Here is an 11,051-nt window from a genome sequence, read left to right as displayed (position 1 = left end):
TCAAAAATATAAAAGGCACCACTAAATCATGCACTTGGAAAAACATTTGTAACCCCCACTGGAGGTACAACAGACAAGCCTGAAATCAAGAGATTTGCATTAGAGAGATTGCAAATTTAGCAAACACTAGCTTTCCCTTCAATATCACATATTAGTGCAAACATTTTCCCTTGAATACCCAGAAATCATGTATCGTAATCTCAGAGTAGTGCACACATGCTCGTGTTTTCCACTCTGGCAACTTGACAGAGAAAGCTTACAGTGAAGATGTTGGCAAATTCATACAGAGTCGCAGGTACACTCAGAGCCTCAAGGTGGATGATAAAAGGCGGAGTTTTAGCTTATACACCGGGAGCAGCAATACCAGTAAGGCAGTGATGGGTTAAGCACAATGCCATGCTTAAAACGGTGCGTTTGATGTATTTTGTGGCAGAAGAACATGTGTGTTGGGCACTTCTTGGGGACAAAGAAGTGTGTGTGTGTGTGTGTGTGGGTCTGTATTGTGATCTTTGTGAGGACCAACTTCAGTTTTAAGCAATCCTAGTGAGGCTGATTCTGCATTGTGAGGACATCTTGGCCAGTCTTCACTCAAAGTACTGTGTGAAAAGATTAAGACATAGTTTTAAGGTTCAGGTTAGAACTGGATTTAGGTTAGGAATCTGTTCTTAGTTGAAATTGTTTAAGTTAGGGTCAGGGTTTGAAGAATACATTATGTCAACAAATGACTGTTTGTGTGGTATTTACAAAGACAAAATGCATAGACACAGTACCAAACAAAAGTAGATCTGAAGCACGTGCAAAAATGATTATTTGGATATGTCGGCTGCGATAAAATAAAAAGTGCATTGACATTTTTTTTAACCGCCGACTCTCCTAACTGGCAGTGCACTGATCTGAATCTACTGCAGGTAACACACCAACTATGCGTGACTACCTCACACAACCCGAACCAAAACTTTGATTTGGTATTCTTGACTTGAGACTTGATTTAGACTTGAGTTAGATCACTTGACAGGACTTGACTTCTTCTTTTAATAAATATTGTGATTTTTTCAAAAAATTTTTAAAAGATACATTACATTTAGTTTTTGAAACATGATTGGGTGATTTCTAGTGCAATGCCTGCAAACCAGCTATCATAGGGACGAGCTAAGTCCAAAAACAATAGAATTTGGATTGCAGGAGGAAAGAAAACAGCATAATGCAAGTTTCACATAGGGATGTATAGTAGTAGAATGGCACTCAGTAAAGCACATACATGCCAAGGCCAAACAATTCTACACATTGAGGGAAGTGATAACATTTCTGGATCTGGATGGAAATTTCCTTGGATCCTCACCAAAATGTAATGAGTTCTTCCTTGGCCCATGCTCATCCCGCCACCAGGTTTAGGGCAAATTGGTTGCGTAGTTTTTGTGTAATCCTGCCGACAAACAAACACAGGTGAAAACATAACCTCCTTTGCAGAGGTAATTATAATAACAAAATTAAAAATAATAATTGTAGCAGCGGCTAGTAAGATTTATGAGGTGTGATTTGAGTGTGGAAACTGGGGTTGATCAAAAAATGTGTATAACTTTGTCACTTGCTTGATCTGCACAGTGACTTGTCATGCTTGACTTACTGCAGGGACTCGGCTTGCTTGATTCCGACCACAGCAACCTGGGACTTGCATGAGACCTGAAGGTTAACACTTGAGACGTGCTTGTGACTTGTGGCATTATGTGTGACATAACTCCCACCTCTGGTATTTAGGTGTTGGTATTATTAAAGAGTAACAGTAAAGCTCAGCCAACCTGCTCAGTCATCTCGGGGAAACGTGGCTTTTTGTTTTATCCAAAGGTACCACCAGAAGAATAACACAGGTTCAAATCCATCCTTACTTTAAAAGGTGTCGCGAGTCTTTCAGCTGAACTGTTGTGACTGTTATTGTGTCCCACACAAGATGAGAAAAAAAGCAGCTTGTGACCTTTCCAAAAAAATATTTTATCTTCAACAGCTTCTTTCGTGCATCCATCGATGGTGTTAATCATCAAGGCACAACAACACAACTGAGATGCTCTGGAGCCCCATGAGAATGGTCAATCTTTTGTCAAAATTCAATAAGCTTGTCCTTTTTTGTTGCAGATCTGCGGGCTAATGACGGGGGTTGTACACACAGTCAGGTTTTTGATAGTATCTCATTTGTTGTCATTAAAGCGGTATTATTCCAGGGCATGTATGCCTTGTGATAAAAGCTATAAATAACCCAGATGAGAGCAGCCACAGACAGTCCCTTGTCTTTGCAAGAGTCAGTGCTGCTCCTGTAATTGATCCAATCAGTTTTCATTACATTTCCAATATGAGGGCTGTGGAGGACAAAGCGTGTTTTGTTAACAGTGTGGCTGAGCGTTACTTGTCCTGCGCTGAATAGTTTCTGCACACATTCATCTCATGATTGTCTCACTTTAGGAAAGCTGGAGAGACGGCAGGTTACTCAGCCAGGGTTTGCATTCGGAAATGCTGAAAAGTAAGGATTCAGAATTCATTTAGGATGAGCACTGACCAGTGTGTCGAGCAAACAGAATCGTGTCGTTGATGACTAAGCTACTACATGATTGAACAGTCAGTGTTTTGTGGAAGAGTGTGAGCGAAGAGTAAATTAATCGTCTTGTGACTCTCAGACCGGCCTTCAGATCTCAGACAGACAGTGTCCATGAGCAAGAAACTCTCTTCCAGCTTCAGGGCCACTGCTGTATAGCTGACACTATGACTTAATTTAAAACTTAAATCTTAATGTAGAAATTAAGATTTAAATTTTCTTGATCTTTTTTATTTTAAGTGCATGGTACACACCTGTCACCAGTCTTATCAATAAACAGACTTATATTGGTTCCTCTTATGCCGGATTTGCACAAAATAACTTATCAAGCAATTTCACTGTCACAAATTTCCAGTGTTAGAATAAAATCATGGAAGTTTTGCTAGAGTTGTGGCGGGCTCCCATCATTTCAATCATTTGTTCTTAAATCTTTTTTTGTGTTGAAGATCCGATAAAATCAAACACTTATATTTCCCTAATATTATTGTAAGTTTTCAGTCTTGGCTCATTCAAACAGTGACATTCAGTGACGCTTTTTCCAGCACCAACAGGAAGCAGCAAAACGAGTTGATAGTGAGCATGGAGGTGAAAGAGGCGCAAGAATGTGAGTCGTTTGGTGCCAGGCCGGCATTAAATACATAAGGGAGGCAAGGGTAATTGGTCACGAGGAAAATCCTTTCAAAATAAAACAGGAAATAATAAATACAAAGCCAAAACAAAATCATTATAGTGGCAGATCATGACAATTATAGTGTTGCGTTACTAACTTTATGCAATAATAATATTCATGATAATAATGATAATAATGATGTATAATAATGATGTAGAATGTCAAACAACAAAAAGTCTGGAAAAAAAACACTTGCATCCTGTAAATTTCCACCAGAGCATGATGGGAAATAATCTCAAATAATCTCAGTTTTTACAAAATTTTAGAGTGTGAGACTAAAAACTCAGTGATATATGACACATTGTCTTTAGATGTGAGAGGGTGTCAAACTATAGTCTTTTAAAAGTCTTTCTTGAAGTCTGCTGTGTACGGCAGGCATTCAGTACTAACATGTGTGCACCCAAAATAAAACCACATGAAGTAATCTATAACTTTTATTGACCTCCGCATTGCAACAAAATCAACACAGCCCGTCTTCGGTTCAAGTCATATTTTCACAATACTGATGAGAAAGCCTGAGTGAAATATTGTACAGCAGAGACCAAGCCCCAGGAAATCAGAAATATCTGGTGATATTTCTCAATACAAAAACACTTAAAAACAAAAATAGATTTTGTCATTTGCTTCTTTGGCCTGAGGACACATGCGTGACACAAGTGTGCTTCTTCCTAACACAGAATACAAGCTTCAAAGTGAGTACAGACAGACAACACTCTCTGCATCTGGCAAAACAGTCATTGCGTCATTGCTATTGATCAATGACAAGGAACCCTATTAAACCTTCACCAGTGTATTATCATCTGCTCCTATGGGACAAAGATAATTCTTCACAGCTTCCAATTTACATGGTCAGAAATACTTGATTGTCAAATCCACGTTGAATTTCTTTTTTCTCTTTGAAAAAAAATCATCAGAAAGTGGCCCTGGATCGTTTTTGCAAACCTTTGTAAAGAAAAAAAAAAATCATCATTCAGGCTCTCTTTGACAGATTTACTATATTCTCATGGAACATTCGGCAGACAAAAATTATATCTGCTACCAAACTGCTGATAGATGAGAGGCTTAACCAGAACCAGATTTTTCATTAAAAATGCCAAATTTCACTTCTGGTTTTATCTTCACCAAAGTTCTGTTGTTCATCATCAACACAAGCACAAAGAAAGTGGCGGGTAAGTTAATAATCTTTGTTTTCTAGGATAGTCAAAACAGAAAATAAACTTCACATCTAATCCTTGAAACAGCTTGAAGCAATCTGAATACTTTTAAAACTTTATTTCCGTGGAGTTCCCTGGATGTGCATGATGTTGTTTAGCGGTAAACTTCATAGTCACTTGACCATTGACTGAACTCCTCTCCTGAGCATCGATTATCCACTCATAGTCTTAGCGACCACAACTGTGCACAAGAGGCCCGTCAAGCCGTAGATTTCCCCACATGTTGAAGCAATGTTGTAACAGCGATGCTCTGTGATGCATTTAAAGGGTTTGTCGGGTGGTCCCTTTCTCCTCGCCTCTCCAAAGCCAAAAACATAAAAAAAAACAAATGTGTAAGGAATGAATGAAACTGTTTTCTCTTGCCTTATTTCCATTTCCTCTGCACAGATCATTAACTGGTGAGACTGATGCTGACTTTAACCGGGGACATGCAGCTTCAGCCTCTTTAAGCGTGATATCATGTGCTGTATGTAGCCACCAAGTGCTTACCCTCTTTTAAAAGATTCACCCTTTTAAACGAGTTGCATTATGTGCGACCACAACATAGCAACAGTAACTACAATACAACCACTCTACAGGAGCAGCTGTGATTTAATGTTCTTGGTGGTACTTCAACAGAGGTACTGATTCTATTATTTCTTATATTACTTTCAAGTCCTTCCACACTTCTTCCCTATACAGTAATAGCTACAGGAAGAGAAACTGATGAAATCTTGTTTATTTTAACTGTACAAAATGGTCACAAAATTGTTGCTGCCTGAACTGGCGAGTGAGCTTGAATATCACTGTATTCTGTATTTTACTTCAACAAGCTCAGACAGCAGAAACTATTAGATTATATCTGCATAAATGAATTGGTTTTGGTGGGCTGTGAGAAGTTTTTCCAAAGATCGTTTTTGGATTGTACGTAAAAATCAAATTTAAAAACTACTTGCCGGAGCATCTTTTTATTTTTTTTATTGACTGTAATAAATAAAAGTACTTTCTATAGAAGTCATGTAAAGTTCTGCTGCCCCCTGCTCTCTGTGTAGTGTATATTATTGGTTTGGAAGAGGTATAAAAGGTACATTAGATTTGGTAATCAGTCATAAAAATTGAATGTTTTGTAGATGGATTTGCAAAGGCCGTATGAACATCTGTCAACATGTGACGCTGCATTTGCACACATCTCTCTTTGTATTTGCGGTCAAGTTCTTTTACAGTCAGATAAAAGGCAGAACTAAGTGGAAACATGCCTCGGATGATGAAGTAGACACCAAGATGGCATGCCATCCTCTTCACCCATAATCCCCCTTAATCCCCCGGCCTCCTCAAGTCAAGCCTCATTCCAGATGAGCTGTCTGGAGGAGACAGCAGCTGTCTTCAGTGTAACAGGTCTGCCTTCGAGGCCCTCGCATCAGGAAGATTTCATGCCCATCACCTTCCTGCGTCTACCGCACAGTGTCAATTTACTCTTATTTATATGATAATTGAACACTGGTTGGGCCAAATTCACCAGCGGAAAGAGCAACAGACACATTTCATATGGTCCTAGTGGGATTTGAACTGGGCTTTTCTTCACCTCCTCTGAACGTTTGAGCCCCACAGGAGATGTAAATTTGGGATATTGTGAGTTTGGTGAGTGAATCCTGGACCCTGCGCTGGTATTGCACAACTCATTTTGAAACATGAAACACGCGGGAGGCCCAAATAAAAAGGTCAACGCAGGTTTGGCATAAATTGATGCAGCGAGAGGTAATCACACATGATGTGAGTTACCTGACCTGCTGTTTTAAATATAGGGACCAGCCTTCACTCGCACACAGTCACTAAGAACAAAGCATGTGTGCTGTATCATCTTTTTTTCTCAGTGTTTCTCCCTCTGTAAGTAGTGAACTGAAACCAGAAAAAGGGCGGCTTTCTCATTGACAGCTGCAATAAACAACTTGTTTGCCAGGTTTCTGGTATCGTTCTCCCATCTACAGTATTTAGCAATGTTTTGCAAGAACATGAAATATCATATATTATTTTTGTCGGCTTGCCAAGTTTTGACCTCTTTATCACACTTGATCATGATCTGCTGGGAGAGATAATGGAAGAATCTACATTAAAAAAAAAAAGAGCTCTCCTCTCCAGTCAAATCGTCACAAAGTTCAGGAATTATATAAAATACTGTTTATCCCACTCCTCTGGTAAAATAATCAGTTGATGGCAGAAGTAACAAAGTATACTTATTATTTGTAATACATTTATATCAGATTACAGAAAACTATTTTACATGCAAGACAAACAAGTTCATAAAATACTAATTAGGTTGAGTAAGCAATGGCTACAACATGAAAATTGCTCCTTACACATTAATGAATCCATAATAAACACTTTGAGAACAGTGATTTATTTTTTTCATTGTTTTGGCACATTAGATTTGAACGCAAGCAGTGACTATGAGGTGTAAGTGCCAACTTTCAGCTTCCATTTGAGGATCTTCACATTCATAACAGCGCGGTGAACAGCGTAGGACTTAATGTAATTGTTTTTATACAAAATCAGACAGTTTTTAGGACAATGTTCCTAAACATACAGACAAGTCATCTATGGGGACAGTGGGATCTTCACTGGCCAAGTCAGGCCTGGTAAATCACCACCAAGGAGGATATCAACAACCTGTTGTGACTTCAGATAGCAAAGAATTTGCAACCATTCAAATATATTTTAGTTTGTCAAATTATCATCTTTTCCTCACATTTGTGGGACTAGGTATAAAAAGGGCTACACATATATATGCTTACTTTTTGTAATGCAGTGCAGAGGTGTTTTTGATGACTTGAAATTTTGAATCAAACAATTCCTTGTAACATAACAAAGGCGACTTGTATTGCCTGAGAATGAATCCATCTCTGCAGCTCTATGCAGCTTTTAGCTCATAGTTTTGGTTTTTGGGCCCTCACATTTGCTGTGTGTTTGAATGTCACTGCTGTCATCAACACACCCATTTAAAACAAAAGGCTGATATATATCACCGCACATGTATCAGTCCAGAACACCGGTAAGACATGTTTAGTTTATCTTAGCTCAAGGTCAGAAACAGCGGATCGATCATGTGACCGAGTTCATGGTTATTGAAACCCGACTTCTCTGACTTGTCACACCTTTTGCATCCATAGGCCGGTCACTGATTCTATCTGGCAGCTGCTCATCTGACTGTGGGTTTAATAGAAAAAAGGTTTCATGGCTGTTTTGTGAACCTTAAATGTGGTCATGTAGGCTAATTTCATATTTGATCATCTCTAGAACATCGACTAGCGGTCCACTGCTGGACTACTGAAGTCAGTCATGCAGTGGACCAGCAAATTATAGATGCATAACAATCAATAATATCTAAATAAACATGAAACCGCAGAATGTACAGTTACTGAAGCGAGCAGTTTCAAGACTCAACACGGTGACCTCGTTTCCACAGCGCCATTCCAGTGTTTTCTGTAAATAGCTTGCATAAATGGATTACATTAACATGTCGGGCATTTACATTTCACCAGCTGTTAGAGCAGCTGAGCAGATGAGAGGAATGTTGGTGGCAAGAGAAAGCCTCAGTGGGTCTGAAAACACAGAGACAATGTGGTTTATTGACATCCTGTTGCTTAAGTGCTCAGGGGTGAAAGGACTATTGGCCGCTGTGTTTTGTTTGTCTGCGGTCACTGAAGCCTCAACTGAAGCCTCAACTTGGGATCTACCTGTGAAAGTTTTGCTTGTCTACGTCTTTCGAAAAAAAACAAAAAAAAAAAACAACAGTCAATCAATGCTCGGGGAGCGATATGTCTCTGACCTCTGCTCCGCTGTTGTCACCACTTCATGGATGGTTGCATGGATGACACATGTTTGTTGTTTCCTCAATGGTTTCATTGCTGGCTCTGACGAAATGAGGATTACACACTTGTTCCATTGAAGAATTAGTTGTATTCTTTCCAGTTCAATGAGCGTGCCAACAACATTTTCCCAAAACAATAATTCAGGCAGCGTGACTCTCATCTGTCCGTTCACAGCGGTAATCTGCTGGGAGCTGCTCCTTAGTGAATACCAGACTGATGTGCCCTTATAAATTGTTTCTTGCCATTCCCGAGCAGCTTTAATTTGCTCCAGAACAAAATGGATGCTGACACAAACGTGGGACTTTTGTAATTCACTCCCCTCCGCGGAGCTTTACGTGTCTGTGTGACAATGGCAGGACTGATTCTACCCTTTTGTCTTGGTTTTCAGTGAAAGTAGCAAATATTTCACAGTGCTTGATCATTTTGTTGGCATGAGTGCATGTGATTACTGTTTGAATCTAACAACAGTTGACACAAAATTTCAGGGTCTGCAAACACTCAGTACAACTTTTTTTTTTCCCAGAAACAAAAAAGGACATTATGCACCTATAGAAACCTATACGTGCACATGTGGCCAAAAGTGCAGTATGCTCACATGTGCACATCTCTCTCCACATACTTATATATACTTGGGTTTGTTTTTTATGGTTTCTTTTTTCTGCTCAAGTGAAATATGAACAGAAGAAAACAGCATACTGCAAACGTTGAGGCAAAAGTTTGGGGAAAAACCTTCACAATGCCACAGTGCTCAAAGTGAGCTTCATAAAGAAGGTATTTTCCACATTTGTTGTGGAAGAGCTTGACTGGCTTGCACAGACCCACGACCTCTGTCACTTCATCAGAAAAAGAAAAAACAGAAGTTTAAACAGAGTGGAACAATTCAAACGCAGCCCACATAGCTCATCCTAAAATGTGTTGTGGCTACAATAATTCTGGATTCATTTTCTATGACAGACGAGGCGAGGTATCTAGTCAGACAGCGGACCTGACTCTTTTAGGAGGTATTAATCGTTTATATCCTTGTTTGTATAGCTGGACGGCAAAATAGTACAAGCAGCAGAGAAGGCTGCTTGGCTCCATGTGAACTCCATTCATTCGTGGTGGCTCTGCAGCCTCACTTGAGTGACACGTTAATGTTACACATAAGTTGCATTTTACTGAGACAGAAAACAGATGGACTGTGAATTGTTGGAATGCCCCCCTGTTTGAGCACAAAGCACAGCTGTGGTGTGGTGGATAGTACTGTCGCCTTAAAGCAAGAATGATCTGGGTCTGAACCTCCCAGCATGTTCATGGATGTGAATGTGACAGTGACTGGCAACCTGTCAGGGGTGTGAGCCGGGATATATAAACTCCAGTAACCTCCAACTCTGCAGAGGATAAGCAGCGGGTATAGATAATGGACGGAGCCCTGTCCAACAGCTTTTGGGATGAACTGGAATGCTGACGGCAAGTAAGACCTTATCCCCTATTGGGTGTCCACGTACAGTATTTTTGTGCCATGTTGTGGTGATATGTGTGTGTGTATACAGGAAACAGTGCATATCTTACAATTATCCCCACTCAAATCCAGTGTGGGAAAATATATTTCCATCACCTAAAACAAGAAAAATATAATTGAAGTAGGGGTAGCAAAAATCGTCCTTGTTGCTCAGCTCTTTTGACAGTTTCTCCTTCAGCTTCCTGCGATTTAATCCTAATTACACTGTCTCTATGTTTAAGGCTCGGGAAACATTTTCAAGTGTGGATGCCCACCAGTCTCTTGCTGTGCCTCTCAGTGTTAGCCAGGCTGTCAGTGTTATTAGTGGTAAAAGAGGCCTGAGCTGAAGCGAGATGGGGCAGCCTAATGTGTCCATACCTCAGGAAATGTCTCTCTAAAAACAAGCTCTTAAATATTTAAACCAACTGTTTTGATTTCCTTCGGTTATGTACATTCGAAGTGAGTCTTATGCAATTTATGTCCAAATATTTTCCAATTATGTCTATTAAATATACATTTTACAAGGAAATTAGTGTCAGGCGTCATGCCAAACTCATTAATCTTCTATAATACTGTAGGGCTTAAGCCAAATATGTTATTACCTCAGCATGCCTGAGATTGTTGTTTCAAGTAAAAAGTAGGATGCCAAACTGTTTTTGTATTAAAAAAGTGTGTGGATTTTCATTATTAGACAATAACAGAAATCCTCTATAATAGCCACTGTTTCAAATTACAATAAATATTAGGCATCTTCCTCAAGAATATTGTATCCACAAGAGGAAAGCCTGGATCATCTGCCGTCTAATATGGTTAGATGGTTAGAACACATGCCACAAAAACACAATTAGGTGTGTGTGTGTGTGTGTGTGTGTGTGTGTGTGTGTGTGTGTGTGTGTGTGTGTGTGTGTTTAATGATAGATGTCCCATTTTTCATTTTAGTACAAACTTAACCCAGGAGCAGATGACTAATTTCTTCGATCCATCCTGTCACATCAGATCTTCACCCTTCACTGATATAAAAGACATCTCACAGCACCATTTCCCAGCACACTGGCTGCCCTACATGCTGTTTAATCCTCAAGTGTGTATTTTCCCAGACGCGTTCACACTGTGTATTCTAGAGACTGGACTGTGAGGTTCTATAGCAGATTAGAATGGCATGGAAGTGATGAACCGGCATGTGAACTTTCATCTCAAGTAAAAGAGAAAATAGAAAAAATGGTAACTCAACTATGTGTTACAGGTAGCGGGAGATCCCTTC

The sequence above is a fragment of the Seriola aureovittata genome, chromosome 10, assembly GCF_021018895.1.
Source record: "Seriola aureovittata isolate HTS-2021-v1 ecotype China chromosome 10, ASM2101889v1, whole genome shotgun sequence".
Taxonomy (NCBI): domain Eukaryota; kingdom Metazoa; phylum Chordata; class Actinopteri; order Carangiformes; family Carangidae; genus Seriola; species Seriola aureovittata.
Note: the sequence above shows the minus strand (reverse complement) of the source record.